The sequence below is a fragment of the Brienomyrus brachyistius genome, unplaced genomic scaffold (assembly GCF_023856365.1).
Source record: "Brienomyrus brachyistius isolate T26 unplaced genomic scaffold, BBRACH_0.4 scaffold189, whole genome shotgun sequence".
In the NCBI taxonomy this organism is placed as follows: Eukaryota; Metazoa; Chordata; class Actinopteri; order Osteoglossiformes; family Mormyridae; genus Brienomyrus; species Brienomyrus brachyistius.
The window spans coordinates 24,103-35,977 of NW_026042464.1; the positions used below are offsets into that span (position 1 = coordinate 24,103).

Here is an 11,875-nt window from a genome sequence, read left to right on the forward strand (position 1 = left end):
GACTCCCCTCTATTAATGAAACCCCAGCCCCAGTCACCCTACTGAGCGCTCAGTGTCTAACGGTGGAGGCTTCAAGCAAGAACTCCCGTTTACCTCCGACGGGATATTTTTTACCCTTCATATAACACGTTCGTAGTAACCTTACAACAGGACACATTCATATTAAACATGCACAACAACCTCATAACAGAAATGAACCTTATTCATTTAGCACTTTATACCACCGGCACATTGTAATAATCCGTCCGATAACATCAACACTCCCATGCGAAAGTCTGTTCAGTACATTTACTTCCAAAAATGACCGCCAGAGAAATCAGGCATCCGGGCATGCAGTTAGAACATAGCGGGCCTGCCCTGCCAGGTGGTAGCGTGCGCAGAAAATGGGGTGTGCAGCAGCGATCTTTTAAAACTCCGCTTAGTGTCCGTCACGTTAGCAGAAGTCTTCTACTTCTTGGCCAAGTTGCTGATCACCCTGATGTACATTCGCCGAAATAAACTTTATTAAATATCACCTGCGTCGTCCTTGGTACTGGAGCTGATGAGTCGTCTCTGTATAGCAGGGAAGCTACCGCGATTCCTCCAAGCTCCGGTTCCCACTGCGCGGCACCGGGAGCAGCTCTCCTCTGTCGTTCTGGTAACACACAGCAATTTCCCTTCTCCGGAGCACCAACGTGGCTCGAACCTGCCTTCAGACTAATCTGGTCCTGTGTGACTACATTAAGGAATTCTCCCTACTTACTCTACATCACCCGAACGAACCAAAAAAAAACCTCCTTTCCCCCTCTCTCTCCCGCCAACTCCACTGCCCTGCTATACGCAGCCACGTTACGTCGTGACGCACCGTCACACTTGCTTTTAAACACCTTTGAATCACGAAATAAACTAAAGTAAATCATTATCAAATTGTCCGTGACCTTACATGACAAATAAAACAAAGCAGCTTGTAAATTATAACCCTTTAACACGCTTAATTTATCCGTGCTCTTTAGCACCTTGTAGTGAGCAAAAACGTAGTCCATTTTACTCGGCAAAACACCTTACAACAGAAATATTAAACATATATACATTTACAAATCAACCTTCAAAACCCACCTTGTTCCTCATCAACCAGGAGCTAAAACCATCACTGGTATTTAAGAAATTAACCAAAAAAGAATCGTAATATAACTATTCCTTTTTCACGGAACACACCTTGCTTCGACTTCCATGAAGTTTTCCCGCTACTGTGCGGTTTGCAACACTGGTTTACGGCAGCTTGTTGTTCTATGTTCCTTCAAAATAAAAGCCGTTCTTTCACAATAAAAGGCATCACTCGTCTTATACAGTTAAACAAGGAATAACATTTGTAACTAATAAATGGAATAAACGAAATATTAATACGGTCATTTAAACTCCCACCAAATCATTAGAGCTCAAATGGGAACCAAACGGAGTGATAATGATTTCCTAATGAAGAAATGACCTGTAACCGTTGACCTGTAAACATTACATTGTATGAAAACACAGTTTACATGACAGAATAAACCTTAAACTTCAGAATGTAATTAAACAGTCTCCAATAGCAAAACCAGTTTCTGCACTGGGCGTTCCACTACAGAAGGTTTACTGTAACATTGTCCTTTGTCCATCTTCCTTTCTCCAAAACGAAGCTTTACCTTTCTTACAAGTCCATCTTTGTCAGTTGTTGTGTCCATTACACGTGCTAATCTCCATTCATTGCGTGGCAAGTCATCCATTTTCTCCATCACAACATCTCCAACCTTCAAGTTTCTCCTTGGAGAGTGCCATTTCTGTCTTGTTGCGATGTTAGACAGATACTCCTTTTTCCAACGTGACCAAAACTGTTCTGATAAATACTGCACCTGCCGCCATCTTTTCCGTGCAAATGTGCGAAATGTGAATTTGCATTTTTACAGGGTGGTTCTGTAACACTCATTAATATTCATGAGAGAATATTACTGATTGGTCACTGAATGCCTTAAACCAGGGGAGCCCAAATCCAGTCCTGGAGGGCCAGAGTCCTGCACATTTTTGGGTTTCCCCTCATTTAACACACCTGATTCATCTCCTTGTGCTAATAACCACACAGCTCTTGAGCTGAATTATTTATGGTGGAACAGGGAAAGAGCTGAGCTACACAGGGCACCGGCCCCCCAGGACTGGATTTGGACACCCCTGCTTTAGGTAGAAGAAACAGGCAGCACAAGTCGATGTTAACTGGCCAATGAGGTAGTGCCCCTCTCATAAATATTAATCAGCCAGCCAATCGTGTAGGGCTTCACTCATGAATATTAAAAAGTTCTCCTGATCCACGGTGCTAAAAGAAATTAGCGCCCAGGACACACTGGATGTGCATCATGTGCGGTGGAAAATATCAAATTTCATTTCGGCGCCCATGTTAACAGATTAGAGCGGCCGCGTGCGCGAGATGCGGGGCTCACGCCTCGCGGTAGCGGCGCCGTATCTAGAGTCACGCGCGTGGTAAGCGGTTCGCTATGGAAGCGTATTGCATTCATCTGGGAAAAAAATCAAGTCTGTTTTTTCGAATTAATAAAATAATAATCCCGTTTTTCTGAGCAATATTTTTCTGTTTAATGAGGTAATGAGAACCTTTCTGTTTTTCATGATGCACGTCTCACTGTGTAGTTTAATCCGCTTTTTTTGATGGTTTGTAGACGGTATTATCATTAGTTTGCCGGCTTTGCGCGGCACCTATTCCGCCCCGCTCCACACTGCAGCGTTTCTCCCGGATCAGTAGATACAGTATGACATATGCTTCATGGAAATGAGGCGATGCATTTGAAATGCATTCAGACCGGCTTTGCTGTGACTAAAGACCATCTTTAGCAATCGCTGTAAATACTGAATCCTCATGGAGCGCAACTCCGGCGCCGGAAACAGCTTTTGTATCAGAATCCAGGTCCAAACTTTTATTAAATGTCACTTTAAATATGTAATAATATTACTTAAATATTCTGTTATTGATGGCCATTTTCATGCCGCACTCGCCGGAATTAGCAGTTAGAAGGAAAGACACTGACTTTAGTATTGATCTCTGGTGCCGTTTTGTGGTAAATATGCTTGTGATGAATATGTCTGATGAATATCGCTGCTTTGTAATTTTACTTCCCCGTAATTTCACTAATTAAGCTGTTAGTTTAGCTCGCTTCCCTCCGACATTTCCTGAGCTGTTTCATAAGCTTCAGTTCCCGCTTCGTTAGGGGAAGCTGTGCTGTTTTTATATCGTACAGAAACATAAAGTACAGGCGGCCTGATGGGATTAATAATTCTTCCTCCTGCCTACAGACTCCTGCCAGCTGACGCTGGACCCCAACACAGCAAACAGACGCCTGTCTCTGTCAGGGGGGAACAGGAAGGTGACAGAGGGGGCAGAGCGGCAGCCATATCCTGATCATCCAGAGAGATTTGACAGCCGCCCCCAAGTTCTGTGCAGAGAGAGTCTGACTGGCCGCTGTTACTGGGAGGCTGAGTGGGATGGATATGAAGCCTGGATAGGAGTGACTTATAAAGGGATCAGGAGGAAAGGAGGGAGGGACTGTCTCCTTGGATACAATGACAAGTCATGGATTCTGTGCTGTTATACTGACAGTTACTCTGTCTGGCACAATAATAAAGAGACTCTCATACCCATACGGCCCTCAGGCTCCCGCAGAGTAGGAGTGTATCTGGACTGGGGGGCTGGTGCTCTGTCCTTCTACAGAGTCTTCTCTGATGGACTGACCCCCCTGCACAGATTCACCTCCTCATTCACTCAGTCCCTCTATCCAGGGTTTTGGGTTTATAGTGACTCCTCAGTGTCACTGTGACATGTTGCTGGTTCTCCTGGCAAAAAGGTGAAATCTCTGCTTTTTAACCTTTATAATCCTTTTCACTCTGAAAGTGTGTCATCTTCGCCATTTCAGAACCTCTGCTAAAATCATCCTAGTATTTGCAGCGACCGTCCAGTGCAGCCATGTATTTTTTGACTTGGCCACTAGCAGACCTCATACAGCTAGTCAATCTCGCACTGACTTTTTTAACCAATATATTTAATAATTTAATTGAGCTGTTGGTGAAATTTAGCAAAATCATGGAACGGCTGAGGTGCCCCTGAGGAGAAGTTTGGGAACTGATGTGGTGTTCATCTAGCCATCCAACTAGATATCAGTAACTTTTTAGAACACAGAAGAAATTATTACTAGTTTTTATTGTGTTACTCTTAATTTGCACACGTTCTAATGTTAAATTGTATTTTTTGTTCTAAGCCAAAGTACACTTGCTACCCAGATAAACAGCTTTAAACATTTCTTTGGACTGCCTAAGACTTTTGCACAGTACTGTATGTTTGACAAAAATAAATGCCTGTGTTCAGTGAGCTGATTAAACACGAAAAATATAGTATTATACATTTTCTCTCTGGCTAGAATATAACTAAATGTAATCCTGATTGGGGGGGGGGGCTTTCCCTCTCCCCTGTATATGTACATTTTATATATTTATGTGAAAAAATATTATGTGGTACCTTGGGCGGAGCTTAATTCTCCGCTTCTGACGTCATAAGAGGAAGTGGCTTATCCTTGATGCTGATTGGTCGAGGGTTTATGCCCATATATGGTATCAATACATGCTTATGCCACGTGTTGCAGATAGGGGGGTTTGGGAGATTAAACTTTAATAGAATAAAAATACATTACATGTATTTTATTAATGTGCTTTTTTAATTACGTTTTTAAGGTAAATAATAATAATAAAACATAGAACAGGATAATGGCAAGCTAGCGCATACACGTTCAGAGGGGGCGTCCGTCCGGCCCTGTGTTGTTAGTAAGCGCCGCGGCGTATTTTAAAAGAAAGCGCCCAAATGTTTTAAAAGAAGAAAGCACCAAGTGTGTTAAAGAAGAAAACCCTTAGTGTTATTTTAAAAGAAAAGCAGTGTGAATTTAAACAAACATGCCCGAAAGAAGCAGCAGAACAGCAAATTTAAACAAGCGAAAACAACAAACAAGCCCGTCGTTTTAAAAGAAGCGATCACTCATTACATTTAACCAACACGAAAGACTTTAGTTATATTTACCAGGTTTGAGAAAGCATGTAAGCGGCAAACTTTTAGAAGAAATAGGACGAAACGATCCTGGAGCTCCGACACATGCGACTGCCCTGTTTGAACAACGCGGGTCGGAATGGACGATCGCTAGTCCGGCGTTTGGCGCATGCGCACCCACGCCGACGCCCCTTTAAAAATGGCTACGCCGGCGGAGCGCCTGTTTTAGCAAATAAAACCCCTATAACCGTAATGATTTTAAGTAATGAAGCACATTTCTGTCAATGTGAATAATAAAGTAAAGCGCTCTGAGCATTTTCGATAGCAATAATCGCAGTATTTGCGAAGCGATGCTGGATGCGCTGAGCTCGCCGGGAAGGTCATGTGGTCCGCATTCCCTCCCCATGCACACGTGATCAGCTCAATCACACCGAAATTGTCGGTTTGCTGCCCTTCAGGGAAACAATCTAAAGGGTGTTACGGGAAAAGTAATCGATGCAAGAGCCAATGATGTTCTCCTGGTGCCTACCCGTGTTTATGTTATCGTTACTGACACAAACAATGATGAACGATAATAAGCATATTTGTGGCCACTGCCCCGTGTACAATCTGCCACTGAAGATCCACCGTGTGCTTCTCAATGGGGGGCTTGTACAGGGACCTCCAACATCCCTGCGGGGAAGATCCAGGCCTCAACAAACCTGACCACCTAGAATCTGCCAGTCCACTCAGTGCCCGAAAATGCAGCACTTTAACACAAACCTGGAACAGACCTTTCTCAGACAAATCTCTAAGAGCCACCTGCTGAGGAGACACGAAAGAGAGCAGCAAACCCACCTCCTCCCGATGACCCTCTACAGCAGGAGGGAAAAATGGGGACTACTGCCTCCTCCCAACTCAAGCACATTCTTAGTTGCCTCTGGTAGCGTGCAGACAATGTCCTCCAAAGCTCTCTGAAGAAGTCTGGGGGAGGGGGAAACATTTCCGCATGTAGGGGGCCAGTGGCATTTCATTATTTACAGAAAATTCCATAGAGCCAATGTAGGAACCTGAGGTCAGTTTAACACAGGTCACTGTCCGTGGTGCTGAAACCTTTACTTGATGGGCTGGTCCTGAATGAATACAATGGTTGGCCAGCGTGCCTCACTATGCGTTTCCACTGACTGACACCTTCACATGTAATGTGATTGTTAACAATGAGGAACATTTTACAAGTTACTACAGGAAGCAATATTTACATGCCTGTAGCTTTCATTTCTCACCACAGAAAACCCAAAAAAAAAGAAATAAGAAATACATTCATGTTATATCCAATATATTACTTCATCATTTAAAATCACAAAACATATCTGACTGTTAATCTCTATGTTTTAATAATTTCAATAGCATTGCTTGATTTGCTTATTTTTTTCAAAAGCCACTGTGAAAGCGAAATTTAAAGAAGTTTGGTCCCCTTATAACAGCATTGGGTAAGAGAGCCGAGGGCTGCTGGGATTGTTCTCAATGTCTTGTTGGTGCCGTGTGGGTTGTGCTGCACAAACAGCTTCAAGTTATGAGATAACATGAGCAGATGCCATTACGTCATTAGTGCTACACAAGATATTGTCATGACCTGGCTCAAGGCCATAAGAAAAAGTGGACCAGTGTTAAATCACTGTGCCCTCAGACCTCTTCAGATTGCAAGCCCATTTAAATGGCACAGAGGTACACAATGGGTGGCCTGTATCTGCTTCACTTAATGTGCACCAAAGACCTCATATGAGGACCACAAGAGCCACCCCAGATTTACCCACCATCATGAGAAAGACTAAGATCAGCATGGATCAAATGGCCTATTTGCGTGTACAACCACCACCAGACCACTCTGACTGGCTTTGGGTTTTTGAGACAATATGAGAAGGACAGGTGCCCTTTTGCGTGGAATGTCTCCGATTCCTGTTATTCCTTCTTCCTCTTTTTGTTTTCTTCAAGTGCCAACAAGAGAAATTAATATGACAATAGCAAAGCATCTGTAATTGCAACAATTTTCTAGGAGAAGGGGTGTGTTTTTTGACACAAGTGCCAATATTTTTGGCCATGACTGTAATAGTTATTTGTGATTTGTAATAATTATTTAATTTTATCGATCCATCTACTTACCTACACTAAAAAATGTACTGTTGGATGTAATTAATTTTAAGACTAGTGGTTACATGAGAGAGAGATGCAATACCGCTTTCGTCAAAATGACAGGTCAGGTCAAAGGTCACGTTCAAAAGTTCAGTGGGCGGAGCTTATGTTGTAGTGGGTTGAGCTTGGTTGTGTAACTGACGCAATAGCATGTGGATTTAATTATTTATTTAAATATTTTTTTTTGTCTTCTTCCCCGGGGGTTGGTTGTGTAACTGTTGCAATGGTATTTGTATTTAATTATTTATTTATTATTTTAAATGATTGTGGCTTAGGGGGCATGGGTTGGTTGTGTTAGTGATGCAATGGTATTTGGATTTAATTATTTATTATTTTAAATGCTTATTTTAAATGTTTATTATTTTAAAATGATATTGAGGAGAGTGCTTATGAGTGTGTATTATTTTAAAAATGATATTGATGAGAGTGCTTATGAGCGTGTGTTATTTGAATAAGTTATTATTATTATTATTTTGTGGGGCGCGGGCGGGAGTGAGCGTGGCTGGGTTACCTGATGGAGCGCGAGCGTACGGTGTGCGGTAGCGTGGTAAGGTCCCCGGGCTTCGGAGAATCAGCAAAGGACTTATTCACATACTGGTGCGGTAGCGCGGAAAGGTCCGCACGGCTTTGGATAATCCTCGGAGAGAGCGATGCGGGAGAGCTGAGAGGCGTGCTGCTGCGCGAGTCTGAGAGAAACTGTGAGAGACTGTGGGATAAAATGGTAAAGTTGGAGCAAAGAATGAGAGGAGGAGGTGCAGGGTCTATCGTCCAATAAAAACGCTCGGCGCTAGTTTTGACCGTGTGTTTTTTCCTCACGCGAGCGTTTGTATCACATCGGCGTATGGCGCCAATTTGTAAAGGTCATAAGTCGAGACATACATCGAGTCTGTCAATTTGTCTGCCAGTAAATTCTGCAGGGCCGTGCCACCTGGCCATCGAGGCGCCCCCCTACCCGGCCACGCGGGCCATACATCGAGTCTGACACTTTTGCCCTCCAGTAAATTCTGTTTAAAGTTTTGTTTTCACATACGTCCCAAATTACAGATAATTTTCTTACACAGGCACGAGTAGCATCATCAAGGCCGTACCACCTGGTCATACATCAAGTCTGACAATTTGCCCGCCAGTAAATTCTGTTTATAGTTTTGTTTGTCATACATGACCGTGCAGATATGGGGTGACAGAGACAATTAAATTGTATTACGTCAAGCGGGGGGCCTTTTCCTCCTCCTAGAGGCATCATCTTCATCCGTACCACGCCCCCACGAGCAGGCCGTGTAGAATATAGGGAGCTTCGCGCTGCAGGGCCAACTCTATCTTTTCAAAAAATACAGACATGTCTGGGACTTCCGAAATGAAAGATTCAACCTCACCTTCTAAGACTCAACAGGAGCAGGAGGCCATTATGCAGCCTCCGGGGGCTCCCAGGAAGATTCATACGGCACGTAGACGGGTACCTATGATGCGACCGTCGGAAGACCCGAGGGCTATCTGGGAGCTGCCCAACGGGAATAAACTGGTCTGCCTCTTTGACAACGTTGCGGAGGAACTGCGCGTCTTTCAGGTCACCGGAGACGGCCCAGACCCCCCGAAAGACGACCCGTATCTGGTGACTTTTTCCGAAACGGAATGGGGAAACTTGAAGACTGTCGTTACCCCGATGATGGAGGAGAGCACCGACCCCGACCTTGAGGTCGAGACTGGAAGAATGGAGATGCACTATAGAGATGCTCGTAAACAGCGTACCACCATTATGAAGTGGGACGTGACCGGGGAGCTGGACAAGAGAATGGTGAATATATGGCAGTGGCCTAAATGCGACTGTTTTGGCCTGAGAATACCGTTAGTGATTTGGATGCAGATGATTCAAGAAAAGTCTGGTTACTACCAAGCGATGTTTAAGGAGAGTCGGGGAGATGACAAAACCTACGCCGTAAGGACCCCCCTCACCCCCTCACCCACCGTCGCTATATAAAGTGGACTCTGTTACAACCCCTTTTCACAAACATCATGGCAGCAGCAGCAGCAGCAGCAAATTATAGCGACGGTGAAAGCGGGGACAATGAGGCTCCAGCAGCAACCCTGACCTCTGATCCCGGGGAGCTCCTTCCAACCCCCCCATCATCACCGGCCTCTGATCCTGGAGAGGACCCTCCGACGCCTGAGATCTGCACGCTTCTCTCCAGACCGGCTCTCTGCCGTGGGATGTTGGCTTGTATTAAGGCTATGATAGTGGGCCTTTTGCATCAGGAAGCATCAAGAGAGAAACTGCTACGGTTGTGAAGTGGATCACCCCAGTCAGAGACAACACCCTTGTCTGTTTCCTCCAGGCAGAAATTACTTTTACATACACTTTGACTCTGTGTTGCGTGACCTCTGGACCGATCGGCTGACACCCGCCTTGACCCACGTTCTATCGACCCTGGGCATCCGAGCGGCCGCCGGCAGGTTGGAGGGGGCCGTGGAAGCTATCCTGTACGATCTGCGTGAGGCCCGCAACGGCATGGTGGAAATCACTCGACTGGAACAAGATCTGTTTGAACAGAACCCAGCGTTTAAGCAGATCCTGGAAGAAGAATTTCTGACTCGTTGGGAGGCCCGAGACTAAAACAAAAAGCATCTTGTGATGGGGAACGGTATCAGCAGACCCTTACGGCGGTTTATGTTAAATGTTTTTTTAGAAAAAGTTAGTCCACTATTGTTGCGTGCTATTGATAAAAGTGATTGTCGGGATGATTATGCTTGTTGCTGCTTTCATAGAGTGTTATTTGAGATTTCTCAAGTCGGAGAAAATTATCAGCGGGGGATGGATTTACTTACTCAACTGATGTCAGAGGGTGAAAGACATTCCCCCGAAAGTCTCATACGCGCTTGTCTATCTTGTATTCCTGACAATGAATTTGACTGTAATCACATTTTTGTATTTTACGCTTTAATAGTAGATGTAGTCACCTCTAAATTTCATGATAAGCAGCCTATCGATGTTAATCAGATGCTTTCTACTCTACATACATGTATCGTTGAAAAAGCCACTATATCCACTTTACTGCATGTGACATCGCTAATCTACCTCAACAACTGTCACGGCTGTAACTAAATGTATACCTGCATTTTGAAAATGTAACCTTCACAAATTGTATACCAGCTTTTTTAAAATATATCTTTCACTAATTGCAAAAATAAAAAAAAATTAAAACTTGAATACCGTTGTAATAGTCTTTGTAAAATAACGGGTAAAAATGCTGAGCAGGTTGGCCGAGTGGTTAAGGCGTTGGACTTAAGATCCAATGGACGTATGTCCGCGTGGGTTCGATCCCCACCCCAGCTAAACTCTTTTGTAAAATAATAATAATTAAAAAACAAACTACACAATATGGGTTAAATGTAGAAAAAACACACAAAATTTCACTGATGTTCACTCAGTCTCTTAACAACCCCCATCCACAGTCAGCTATAAAACGCCGCACCCCGCTCTCCCCCCACTCAGTGTGTGAAAAGCATGTCTGTTGCCAAGACTACAGCTCGCGTCTTGAGCAGTTCGTACTATGACCCCAGCCAACCGGGGTCATACGGAGGTGTCTCCAGACTGCAGAGAGCCGTGCAGCAAGATACGGGGAAAAAAGTGGCTGCTGATGACATCAGAGACTGGCTGTCTATGCAAGACAGTTATACTTTACATAAACCGGTTAAAAAGAATTTCCCCAGGAACAGAGTGTTTGTTCCGAGAGCCATGTATCAGTGGCAGGCCGATTTATGCGACATGCAAGGGCTGGCCAAATACAACGAGGGGTTAAAATACCTCCTTACGGTGATTGATGTTTTTTCTAAAAAAGCCTACGCGCGTGCTATAAGAAACAAGACTGGGGAAGCTGTAAAGGAGGCCTTTGATTCTATTTTAACCGAGGGGGGCGTCCCCCTCAAGCTACAGACGGATGCCGGTAAGGAGTTTTTAAATGGGACTTTTCAGAAACTTTTAAAAACTCATAAAATCACCCATTTCACTACGGCTAGTGAACTTAAAGCTTCCATCGTAGAGAGATTTAATCGAACGTTAAAAGAGAGGATGTACAGGTACTTTACGGCTAAAAACACCCGGCGATATGTGGACGTGTTGGACGATCTAATAAAGGGGTACAACCAGTCATTTCACAGCGCTATTAAAATGAAACCTGCCGAGGTCAGGCCCGATAATGCTCATCTAGTATTTGATAATCTATACGGTCCCCTGAAGAAAAAAAGCACACGGCCACGTTTTAAGTTTAACATAGGGGACACTGTGAGAGTCTCCAAGCACAGTCAGATATTTGACAAAAAGTACGAGCAGACATTTACGGACGAGTACTTTGTCATATGCGAACGTGTACCCAGATCCCCACCGGTATATAAATTGAGGGACGTGAGCGGTGAAATACTCGAGGGAACATTTTATGAAGCGGAGCTGCAGAAAGTCAAAATATCTCCGAGACGCGCGTTCAAGGTCGAGAAGGTTATAGGCTCAAAGACCGACAGAAAGGGGAAAAAGTGGATTTTAGTACATTGGCAGGGTTGGCCCTCGAGGTTCGATTCGTGGATACCGCGGTCGGACTTGATACAGGTTTAATTTTTTAAAAAAGAGAAAAAAAAGAAAAAAAAAGAAAATGGACGCCCGCCCCTCTTTTTACC

The 11,875-nt window shown here is 44.2% G+C and overlaps 1 non-coding gene across 1 annotated transcript; it reads left to right on the top strand.

Annotated features, from left to right (window-relative positions):
* Positions 1-10,458: 10,458 nt before the first annotated feature.
* On the top strand, positions 10,459-10,541 carry trnal-uaa (transfer RNA leucine (anticodon UAA)). Its single transcript has one exon. It is a non-coding gene; the product is annotated as a tRNA-Leu (tRNA).
* Positions 10,542-11,875: the final 1,334 nt, after the last annotated feature.